At 39.6% G+C, this 13,097-nt stretch overlaps 1 pseudogene; it reads right to left on the reverse strand.

Annotated features, from left to right (window-relative positions):
- Window positions 1-6,491: 6,491 nt before the first annotated feature.
- Window positions 6,492-12,637, reverse strand: LOC137235347 (AP-1 complex subunit beta-1 pseudogene; annotated as a pseudogene).
- Between the last annotated feature and the right edge of the window lie 460 nt (window positions 12,638-13,097).

A 13,097-nucleotide genomic window follows, 5' to 3' on the forward strand; every position in this document is an offset into this window, starting at 1 on the left:
TTGAAAGATTGTCAACATCAGTTCTGGAGGAATTTTTAAGTTTTATAATCCCCTCAACTATGTCTGCCTCAGTGGGAGTAAGTGACCCAAAATTATTAGCGGAGGGAGATTTAATTAACTTGTGTATGTTATCTGTATCGTCCACAGTTAAATCACTATCTGTGATAAAGTTTGCCGAGAAGAAGCCAGCAAAGAGATTAGCAGCCTCATTAACATAGTTGGCAATTATATTATTGTAGCATACTGATTTCGGTATGCTAGATATGCTCTTCATGGAGTTTATGTAATTCCAAAAGTTCTTCGGATTGCTCTTGATGTTTACATCAAAATTTGTAACGTACTTAGCATATTGTTTAGGCCACAGGCCTAAATATATCGCCCCCCCCCCCCCTCGTAACATAACTTTCTTTGTTTATTTTCCTTCGTTACTACCACCCACATATTCTTGTGATCACTATACACACAGGCATGTGTGAGTGGTAGTACGTATGTATCTTAAGATTTTACAGCAAAGAGTCTCGTCCTCTTTGAATCCAGCAGCCAGCAAAGGTACACGTAATCGCCCGTTCACGTAAGTTGTCAATTTCATAAAATATATTTAATAATTTCCGAAAATATATTTAATATTTTCATTTTCACAACATCTGTTAAAATCTTCCTTAACACTTGTTGTATTTACATACATTGAATAAAGAAAACACTGTGAATTCCTTTTTTTTATTAATACGAAATCTTTTTGGTGTTTTTATTTTCTTCCCCTTTTTTCGCCTTAACTAATCTTTAACAAATACGTGGGTGCGCGCCGTTGCCACCACGCATTTGTTCATGGCCCTGCGTCGCCGAAAATAAGAGAACAAGATATTTACAATACATTCCACTCCACTCCTTTAGAGAACATCGAAGAAGCAGTAAAATCGTGATATAATCAAAGCGAAACTTCAGCAGAATACATTGTTATCAGCAATTTGCACACAACAACCTTTTTTGGCAACACCAACATCAACAACAACGACAAAAGAAACCAGATTCCATTACTCCGGATCGACAAATTAATTAAAAGGTACGTGGTTTATTCCGTGCGAGGTAGTGTTTTTTTGTTGTTAACAAATATTTCAAAATAAATTATAAATTGGTTCTTTCCCATCAAAAAAGTGCAAGTGAGTGTTAAGTGAAAAATTTATATTTCGTGCAAAAAAAAAAAAAAAAAAAAAAAAAAGCGCTTAACGCAGTTACTTAAAGTTTGTGCATCACGCCTTGTGACTATCCGGAATAATCCCCCACCAGCGGTAAGATTTTCCGGACACAGCTCAAGGTAGCACAACACTGCTCCAAAAGGTTAACATAACCTAAACACCGCTTAGCGCCATTGTTTTACTTTCGCCTTTGCATAATTTTCATAGAGAAAAAAAATATATATATATTCAAATAATTAAATTTTGATTTGTTAAGGTATTTAACCGAAAAATTTAATTTGCGCGCACACTCAATTAACACATTTTCCACATAAAAATCACTTGAGCTTATTTAAAAAGGCAATACGATCACAATTTAGTTTGTTGCTATAGCACAAAGTGCACTTAGTGTAATACACACATATTGTTGTTGTTGTTTGGGCGGCCAATAGCCTTATTCCTGGCACAATTATTTAAAACACTGAAGAATTATTATTCTCACTTGCGGCAATATACAAATCAGTTTTGACTGATCTAATTTGGTTATATAAAAGTTCACATTCCTTGGTTAAATTACCAAAAAGTCCATAACAAGCGTACATATATTTTTTCTTTTTCCACTAACACCATTTTTGCACTAGCCATTACTTATTGGATTAGACAATTCAGTAGCAAATCTGCATTAGCACATTCCTTAACATTTACGTGGGTGCGCGCCGTTGCCACCACGAAATTGTATTTATCCCACTTGGCACATAAGCCTCGCTACAGTCCTTTTCACGTTAGCCATAACTTATCGGCTGACACAATCAATTGGTAAATTTGTGCATACATACGCATACACCAATTCCTTTCACTTGTCACATTATCACTTCCAAGTTCTGTCCTTTGGCGACATTTTCACTCACTACTCTCTGCAAAGGCAATTTCTGTATAAACTTTTGGGTTTTTATTTTTATCCACAATGGAGACCTATACACGCCAAGCAGATGCAGTGACGGAGTGACTTCAGCGACATGTCACCTACACAACACAGTAAACTCTCCCTAATATACCAAAGGGATGAGTTAAAAACTCTGTGGGAAGCTACGAAGGTGACATACGAAAAGCTCTTAGGTTCATCAGAGCTTGATTCAAAGGACTTATCGGCTATCAAGAAGAAGCATAAAATGTGCTATTTCAGCTTCCTAAAGTGTCAGGCGGCAATAGCTGAGCTATTGGAAAATTTTGAAAAGAAAGATAAGAAAGTAGATGTCTCAGATAATATGGAATATCATGTGCGCCTGCCAGCATGTGATACGGATATTTTCAAAGGTGACTATATTTCATGGCCGTCTTTTAGGGACATGTTCACTGCCATATATATTAATAATATTAAACTCCATGCAGTGCAAAAACTATACTATTTAAGGCAAAAAACTCAAGGGGAGGCCAAAGAGATAGTGGAACGGTTTCGATACAGCGTGGAAAAATTTATGTGACCGATACGAAAACAAACGTATCTTGGTCAATGCCCAATTAAAAATTCTTTTTAGTTTAAAAGCAGTTGAGGGCGAATGCGGTAGCTCCATTAAAAAACTGCAACGTGAAATAAACAATTGTATCTCAGCGCTTCAATGTCACAAGATTGACATATCAAACTGGGATGCAATTCTAACGTATTTGTGCTCCACAAAACTGCCAGAAACCACACTGGCTCTATGGGAACAAACCATAGAAAATAAAACAGAAATTTCAAAATGGGCAGATATGGATAAATTCTTATCCAGCAGATTCCAAACGTTGGAAACTGTCGTAGATATAAGAGGGGATACGGTTTCAAAACCCTCTAAGTCACATGCTTCTCGTTCCTCGGCAGATACATCGTCGAAACGATTAGGGTCCTACCAGGCAAGTGCAATAGTAGCCAAACCTACGTGTAAGATGTGCAAAATTCCTGCACATCGAATTTCAAAGTGTGAAAAGTTCTTACGTTCAACACCCAATAAACGGTTTGAACAAATTAAGAGCAGCCGTGGGTGTATAAACTGCCTTTCTGCTGGCCATTCGGTGACAAAGTGCACCAGTCAAATGAACTGTGCCACATGTCATTTAAGACATCATACGCTGCTTCATATTTCGAATCAGCCAAAACCAACAAATACTCCTGACACTATCGGAGTATCTACCTCACGGGAAGCTCAAATACGACGCAATGCTGAAAGAGAAAACGCTCCGATTAATAATGTGAACTCATGTTTCGCAAACACAAATAAAGGGGTATTACTAGGGACAGCTCAGGTCAATATTCGTTTTAATGGTGTTGACTATTCGGCGAGAGCCCTAATAGACTCGGGATCTGAATGTTCATTCATTACCGAGAAACTAAAGCGCAGAATTAATCTGCCATCCAAACGCCTGCATGCCCAAGTTTCGGGCATCAGTAATACAATGTCTGCACAAGTAAAAGAAGCGTGCAACATACAATTGCGGTCACCAACAGACCCATTAATCGAGATCAATACGATCATGCTGGTTTTACCACAATTAACAGGGAATCTTCCAACTTGCCAAATAAACGCAATGACTAGGCAAGCATTCCCTGACTTAGTACTGGCTGACAAAAGATTCTTTGTCAATGAGCCAGTCGACTTAATTCTGGGCGGAGACATATACCCCCAAATTATGCTAGGCGGTATCAGGAAGGACGTGCTAAACACATTAATAGCACAGGAAACGGTGTTCAGCTGGATTTTGACAGGCCGGACAGATGCGGTTGATACAAATAAGACCCTAGTTTCATATTTCAATGAGGTCACTTTAGATAAACAATTGGCGGCTTTTTGGGAGATAGAGGAAATTCCAAAGAAAAGGAGCATCAATAACGATGACACTTACTGCGAGGAGCTATACAAATCCACAACAGTTCGGAACAACGATGGAAAATACGTAGTCTCCTTACCCTTTAGGAAAGAGTTTAACTTAGGCCCCTCATTAAGAAGAGCGTGCTCTCAATTCTATCGCAACGAGACACGACTTGCGAAAAACCCAGTCCTTCAAACGGAATACAATAGAGTTGTATCCGAATATGAAACTTTAGGGCACATGAAACAAATAGGTAATATTAATAGTCCATATCCCTTTATTCCAAATAACCCAGCTCTGGTTCATCCCGAACGAGGCCAATACACCGATAACCCTGCTCTCATTCCCCTGAACAACGCCAACATACCCTAACGCAGATTCACTATCTGCCCCAGAATACAATTGAATTAGCAACCACACATTCAAACTTAAAAGTATTTTCGAATATAAAATTAAGGTACACGTCGTAAAGGTGTAAAAGTGCAAATAAATGTTTAACAAGCCGGCCCAATAAAACCGCACGGTGTTCTTTGCCCTAACCCAAATAAGCATGCGTTGCGACAATGTAAAGCATGTGTGCAAACGTCGAATCTAAATGTTACGCAGAACAAAAATTGGAAATCGAGTTAGTTTTTCACGCAGCAAATTCAACTTGGGTTGCTCTCATATAACTTGTATGTACATGAGAAATTTTTTGACAGAAAATTACTTGCGTGCGTTTATATTGGGTTGGCTGTAAGAAACACAAGGTGGTGTTCTGAATAGCAATCCGGCCTGTTCTGGATTCCGACTCGCTTTGAAAGGTCAGGCGGGGTTGATTCCGAGTCGATTTCTTTTTGGTGTTCTCAGTTCCGATTTAAACAAATCGATTCGAAGCTGATTTCGTATCGTTTTCATATCGAGTCGATAATAAAGCGAAACAGCTGTTCGCTGTTCTAAATAAAAGTTTGAAATTTTCATGAAGACTTGCAAAAACTATTTATTCCTTTTTTTACTTTTGGATCAACCAAGAAAAATAAGATAACAGAAATTTTGCAAACATTACTCGCAGTTACTGAAATATTGTAATGATAATGAGCGATATTCAAATAATTTTAATTTTACCCTCAATGAACAAGAACTTTGTATTAGCTTTTTTAATGTTAACAATCAAGAGTAATGTCAGAGCATATTTTAATGACAATACACAGTTAGAATGGGAAGGATAGGAAACAGGAGATTGGGCACAGCCTTTAACTTCCAGTAACTACATATTTATTCCTATAATTTAACACAAATAGCACGTTATTTCATAATTTACTAAAAGGTATTTCCGCAAGTTGCACTATCTATACCAATTCTGAGAACCCCTATCAGCATTAAAAAACATAAATTAAATTACAATAAGATTACCTTAAATTGGGTACTTGCATGATTGCATGATTGCTGTTACACATACACATCGATTGCTTACTTGGGCAGCGTAATCAAAAGCCAACGATAAATAACAACAGCTTTAAGGATATCAACCCAAATAATCTGGTAGAAGTCAAAATGTAGTCGCGCTTTATTTAAGCGGTGCTCTGCAACTGATCACAGTTGTAAAGTTTATACAAAAGGAAATCTGAAACTTTATTGGTTCTGATTTGTGACGATGTCCAAGTAAGTAGACGTTATAAGCATACAGCTTATATTTCATTTACATGTATCTTTCCTAATTTGTTTACATTTTCCCTACTAAATCCGTCTTTTCCATGTCGAGCAAGCGTGCTTGTTCATTTTGCTTTGCTTCTGCAGCGGAGGGTTGTCGCATATTTACACTAAAGCAGATGCGATTAAAATGTTCACACATTTCATTCACAACATTTGAACCATAATACCATGTCAGTAAGTACATTCCAGTTGAACCCCACCTGCTCAAATCGTAACCCCATGGTAAAAACAATACACCGGTATTATATTTTCCCAATGTGAAACATAAAAATTAAAAAACACCACCCAGCACACATAATACATGCGCATGGGTGCTACTGAGTATACAGGACTACGACCAAATATGCTATACAAGCATGCTGGTATTAATACGGCTGTATATGAGTCCAAGCCATGATCGAAGAGTTCGCCTAATGGCCCAGCTAGGCCTATACGGCGCGCTCGTTTGCCATCAATTTCATCCATTGTATAAGCTAAGAATATATTTATTGCGCAACAAAGCACAACCCACACATACGCAACGTAGCCACCAACCGACTATCCAAAACCAATCAAGCACAACAGATGGAGGAAGTTATTATTTTTCACTCAGCAAAATCAAACCATTTCTTCACTTTGTCCTATTTGATTTCATGGCATCATACAAAATTTTCGGTTTTGTTGTATTTGCATTCAGCTGAAGTAGATTTATTCACAACTTAATTCACATTATTAATTAGAAAAAAATGCGTACGTAACACACCCCACCACAAATTGTTCAACTATTCAGATTTCGTACATACACTAAATAAGCTTTAGCACAAATACATTTGTTCTGTTGTACTTCGAATGACTTAAGCGTTTCGCGTCCTTTACGAGCTGCCCGCCGGCCGCAGCGGGGTCAGTGGACAACAACCGCCAATAGATAAAACCACGATCACGCAAATCAGGATTATCTGAATCTTGCGTAGCTAAAGAAAGTACATATTGCACGAGCTCTTGCGCGCCAGATGGGCGTTTTAAGAATAATTTAACCGCAGCGGTCAACAATTGCAATCGCACTTGACTGTTTTTATCTTGGAAGCCTTCCAAAAAGCTATCGAGTAATTCATCAGCATTATCAATACGCCCAGCCTATTCCCACATAATCCAAACCATGGAGGCACGTGCCTCAGGCTCATCGAGTGTATCAAGATTCTCACAGTGTGCCAATAATGCTTTCAAATTTATTCGGGTACTGGCGGAAAATGTCTTTAATTACAACAATTGCCTCTTGAACAACATAATTTACTTTGGTTTGAATCAAATCGAGAAGTGTAGAAACGCAGCGTTCGGCTGATGGTTCAACCTTTATAGCACAACGCCCAATGGCGCGTAGAGCCTTGTGCACAAAATCTACATCCACCTCAGTGGAATATTCTTTAATTCACTAAAAACTTGTGCAATGTCGGTTTTATTGGCCAAACGTATCATAATGTCACGCTTTTCTAATTTTACATTAATTGGATCATTATACTTAACAAAGAACGCTTTTATCTCATGCTTAAGAATGTCTGGGCGCTTTTGCACAATTAAATTTATGTTACGCAGTGCCACATATTGAACCTCGGGCTCTGAGGAGGGTAGTGTCACGAATGGTGGCGCCAACTTCTTAGTGAGTGTGGCACCGAAATCGCTATCACTTGAAAGCATTTCTAATAATTTCTAATTTCATGAGCACTTTACCAGCGCTCAACACAACTGCTGCATTAGCGTGTGCTAAACGTGGTGTCAAAAAAAAAATCAAATCAATTGAGCTTCGCGCTCATCTTTAGGACTATAATTAGCCAATGAATCAAGAATGAATACTTGTCCCTATTCGGTGCATTCGTTAAGCGCAGTAAGCAATTTTTTAATAGTAAATGCGTTCATTTCAACAAGGGGTTGACCCGACTGACTGGCTTCGGTGGTTTCACCCAGTGCAGCAACAGCATTGGCCACCACCATGGGATTCGAAACGGAGAGTGAATCTTTTGATTAATCTAAAAGTTCGTGATCTTCGACCATTGGTGATAAGATGTCATAAGGCTTAGCAACACAAACCGCGGCTGTTTTACGTACCTAGGTATCCTCATCCTTCAAGCACCTTCGTGGTGGCTCGCGTAAATATTCGGTTGTCTTACTGATGCGTATACATCCCATCGTACGTACAGCCAAAGCACGTAGAAGGGGATTGGAGTCTTCGCAGTCCTACACAGGCGTATTAGCTGCCGTAATTGCCGTCTCTGATTGCGATGTAGCGCAATTCATTAAACATCAATAAACCAATTTTTTGGGCTCCAGGTTGTCCGTTTGCATACAATTGACCACATCAAGAAATCGCGTAAAATTTCGCTTCTCAGCGTTACCATGGAATGAAAACCTGAAAATAAAAATATAAAATTAGTCAATAAAAAGTAAGATTACGCAGTTTATCATCTTTGCTCACCGCGTGTTTTATATGAATGACATTTTTTTTTCATTCAGGAAATGGAAAAACGTAGCAGATGTCAAAATCTCTACATTTAATGTCCGACTGTCAATGATTATTGTAATACAAACGTTAGGCCTCATGCGCAAGCATCTTGCGCACTACACGTCATGCACTACACGTCATTCACTACACGTCATGCACTACACGCCGCACTCCACGTCACGCACTACACGTCAGGCATTGCATGCCGCACGACATATCGAGCACAACACGCCACACATGTCGCGTATTACATATCTCGGCCAATCATTCATTTGGTCGAGATTTAAAATACTTAATTTCACGGATCTCAACATTATCGACAATACACGTCAAAAATAATGTTGAATGGTGGAAGTGCAACTCTGTAATACCTTTTCAGCCAGGTTTCGAACCGTTCCGTATGGTGGCAGGCCACTTGTTGTGAAAACAAAGTTCACCACAAATCAAAAATAAATCTTTAGGACTACTTCGGCGACATCTACCGACATAAAATAAATTATAAAATCCCTACAAAAATTTGGTCACAAAACCTAATCACGCCCATGCAAATGTGACTAGGAATATAACCTATGACCGTAAAATGACTAGTCAAATGACGGGGAATGACTAAAGCACCAGCCACATCGCATGGATGCGTGCTAAATCCGTTTTTCTTCGTTTCTTTGCGCGCATAAGTATTCACTTATGGCCTTTAATTTTTTATTTCAATTAAATTTTATTTCAATAAAATGTTTTTTTTTTTCCTCTTGCGAAAATATATTAGAGATACCTTTTTGTTTACGCCACCCAAACAACATTCCTTCCTCAATTTGGGCATGATCAATGATACCAATATTCTTTCAGATCATGACCCGCTACCAAACGTTATTGGCCAAGTCAGAGGGAGGCGCAAAGCGTTTCGACGTTGCTTGCCAGCTCTGCGGCAGGGATCATAGCCTTAGGATCTGTGCCGAATACCGTAAAAAATCCCCAGAAGAGAGGTTGCGGGCAGTACTTCTGCATAAGTACTGTCCAAACTGTCTGTCGCCCTTTCACCGCGTGGACAAATGTAACAGCAAGTATCGCTGCAAGAGGTGCCAAGAGAAGCACCACACCACGCTTCATTTAGATGAGCGCCGACCGGTAAGCGACGAGACGACCACAAACGGCGAAGACAACACGTCCGACGATGCGTTGTCGATCAACCTCTCGGGGCCGGCTAAATCCTGGGCTCAGCAGGTGGAGGAAGAGGAAATGGAGGAAGAGAGAGCGAAAATGGAGGAAGAGCGAGCAAAAACGGAGACAAGACCGTCAACGGTAAATCATGGGATGCGCAGTTTCCGGCCGCTGTTACAGCATGAAAAAAGCGCGGCGAAAGCAAACAAACGTCAAAACGAACGAGACAACTAGCGGCACCGCGACATTGGACTCCAAGGAGGCCCGACCAAGTCATCCAAACGCGGAGGACAGCAGCGGCGAGATAAATCGACGCCATACCATTCTGACGCCCAAAATATGCAAGCACTATCGCGTGGTACACCGGAAGGCTTCCGAACCGGCCGGCTGCTCCCAGCCACGCCAGCGCCCATCATGCGGTCTTTCGTGCCCATTGCGCCGACGGCCAACGTACGCGTCGAATCGCGTGGGCACCTACACTTGGTTCGTGCGATCATTGATCCCTGCGCCGCCAGCACCATCGTCGATGCAGAGCTGGTACGCGATTTGGAGTTAGAGCGCCAAGGACCAGGGCAATGCACACTTAATCTGCGCGGCAAGTTCGGGTCAACGACTCATGTCACTACCCAAGCCGCCGTGGTCAACGGGCACTATCGGTTGAGTCCGCCATCCAATGTGGATCCAAAGGTTGCCGTTCCATTTGAATTTATGCGGCTTGCAGATCCGCAGTTCTACCGCTCATCGCCAGTTCGTCTTACACTCGGTGAGCGGATGGTGAGCGGAACACCAGCAACAACAGTTGGCGGTCTCCTGACCCAACCGACCGTATTCGGGCTGGTAGTCTCAGGGGCCTGCCAAAAATAGAAGCGTTTCATAAAAACTAAGTAATTACTGCACGGAATTTAAAACCACGTACGTATTTTTAATAACTTCTTTTCTTTTTCTTCACAGGACAACGATACACGAAGTCCATCGTGCGACGTGCAGTGCTTGCAGTCCGCATCTGCACATCGACATAACGCCTTACTGGACGCGCGATCACGTGTCATTCCTTTTTTTTTCTTTTCAGTTTTTTTCCTTTCTTGCTTACGGCAAGGGGGCGGGTATGTTTAGGCCACAGGCCTAAATATATCCCCCCCCCCCCCCCCTCGTAACATAACTTTCTTTGTTTATTTTCCTTCGTTACTACCACCCACATATTCTTGTGATCACTATACACACAGGCTTGTGTGAGTGGTAGTACGTATGTATCTTAAGATTTTACCGCTGTGAGCCCGCGGTACAGCAACTTTGTTGCCGGGAAACCCAACGAAGGAGCTGTATCGTGGGTTCATCGGCTCATGTAGCAAAGAGTCTCGTCCTCTTTGAATCCAGCAGCCAGCAAAGGTACACGTAATCGCCCGTTCACGTAAGTTGTCAATTTCATAAAATATATTTAATAATTTCCGAAAATATATTTAATATTTTCATTTTCACAACATCTGTTAAAATCTTCCTTAACACTTGTTGTATTTACATACATTGAATAAAGAAAACACTGTGAATTCCTTTTTTTATTAATACGAAATCTTTTTGGTGTTTTTATTTTCTTGCCCTTTTTCGCCTTAACTAATCTTTAACAAATACGTGGGTGCGCGCCGTTGCCACCACGCATTTGTTCACATATAAAACTTATTAAGATTTTTAAATTGTTTCTTATAAACAATAAACAAATTATAAAATCGACGCTGATTAGTAAACTTATATTTTTTAAAGAACTTGTTTCTCAAATTTTTTAGATGTTTGAGCTCACTATTGTGCCAGGGATATATATAAATGTTCTCTTTATATACCGGCACGACTTTTTCGCAAATCTTAAGAATTTCATTTTTAAATACATTGAAAAGAATACATTGGGGAAAATCGTATACCGATTTTGAACATATGTAGATGGCATTTAGCAATTCCAATGGTGACAGACCTTTATCAAAATTTGCTTCGTAAATGTGTTTCAAGTGAATTATTTCGCATTCTAATCTTTGAGAAATGTCCGACTTGTATTCTTCGACAAATTTTACTGCACTCGCCCGAACCGTAGTTTCATCCATGTCTTCAAACTGCCACAAAAAGGAAAACGTCTCGTTCAAATTTCTCATAGTTGAAAAAAGTTCAGAAATGCCAGTGATTACCGAATCGACGATCACCAGGAATGTATTGTTTTTAAAATCAGATTCTGGATCATCCGTAATCATCTCATTTCCATTATCTTCAAAACGTATTTTGGGTTTTCTCTTTCGAATGTCCGGAAACTTTGGCGAGATGTTCAATTGAATAAGCAGCTGTTTTGCATTCGCTTAAAATTGTTTCCCATTGGTTCCTGATCAACTTCAAATCAGCTAATAAGGCATCTAGATGTCGGACCTCAACATCTATGGTGGCGTCTCTAGCTTGGGATACCACGCTTCTTTCATTAATGGTAGTCAGTATTTTTAATCAAATTGAGGACAGCAAGATACATTTCAACTTGTTGATGTACTTGAGATTGCCGGTAACGTCGCCATATGCTTGCGCAGTCAAATTTGGCTTTTGGCTGAAAGACTATGAAGAGATTTCGGTACATTTTTTTTTGAGGATGTCCCATCGTTGTCGAGTGCTGCTGCAAATAGTAAAACAGTTTTGTACAACTCCGAAGAAAGTAAATGCAACCATAAAACATTCTGCAGCATCAACACCACATAAATTGAGACTGTGGGTTGCACAAGGCGAGTAACCAGCGGTGCAGTGAAATAACTCCCAAATGAAATAACTCCCATGAAATAACTCACAATGAAAAAAGTCCTAATATTTGCCAGTTATTTCATAATGAAACCACAAGTCCCAAAAAAAATGAAATAACTCCCAAATGAAATAAGTCCAAAAAAAATGAAATAAATCCCAAAGCAAAAGTTAAAATGGTATCTTTATACTAAATAATCAGTTACAATGAGATTTGAAAAATACAGAAAACTACTATGTACATATGTAAAAGTTACAACTACAAGAAAACTTGAATAGTGTCGTCGACATTTTCACGGCAAATTGGACAGCTTAAGCTTTCTAGTCCTTCGGAAATACTCTTAGCTTGCAGCATTAGAACACAAGCGTTGTATGTTTTTGAATGTTTGCACGGCATCAATAGTACATTGGGCTCAACCTCGAAACAAATTGCGCATAAAATTTGAGAGCGCGGTATTTCTGATGGCTTTGATGCGGAATCTTGTTCTTCCTCCTCCTCTTCTTCAAGATACGGTTGATCTTCAAAAAAATCTTCTTCTGGCTCCATTTCACTGACAATTTTATTTTTTGGATACACCATTCGATTAACAAACGCAGTAGCTGTTATAATTCCAGAATGTAGATTTTCGTTGGCTTTCGCAATCAGTTCAGCTTTTTCAATAAATTTCCGTCTTTTTTTTAGTTTTTCCCAAAGCTCCACTACTATTAGCCAGCATTTCGAAATTTCGGGACATATTGTTTGCAAAACTTTGATAAATTTCTAAAAGTTTCCCTGTTTTGGTATCATTTTTGCCAGCGCTCCATTATATCCCTCGATGGCCGATGCTGTCCGTGTAGTTGTCGCAAAGACTGACATTCCACCTGGTCCAATCTTTATTCGATATAAATAAAAAGCAAAAAACAAAACCAGCAACGAACTATACGCACGACTTGTATGAGATTTCGGTAAAAGTCTAGTTAAGGGGTCGACTGCTAATACGTATCCAAAAATATCGAGATTTCTTTAA

Source organism: Eurosta solidaginis, chromosome X (genome assembly GCF_040869045.1).
Source record: "Eurosta solidaginis isolate ZX-2024a chromosome X, ASM4086904v1, whole genome shotgun sequence".
Taxonomy (NCBI): Eukaryota; Metazoa; Arthropoda; class Insecta; order Diptera; family Tephritidae; genus Eurosta; species Eurosta solidaginis.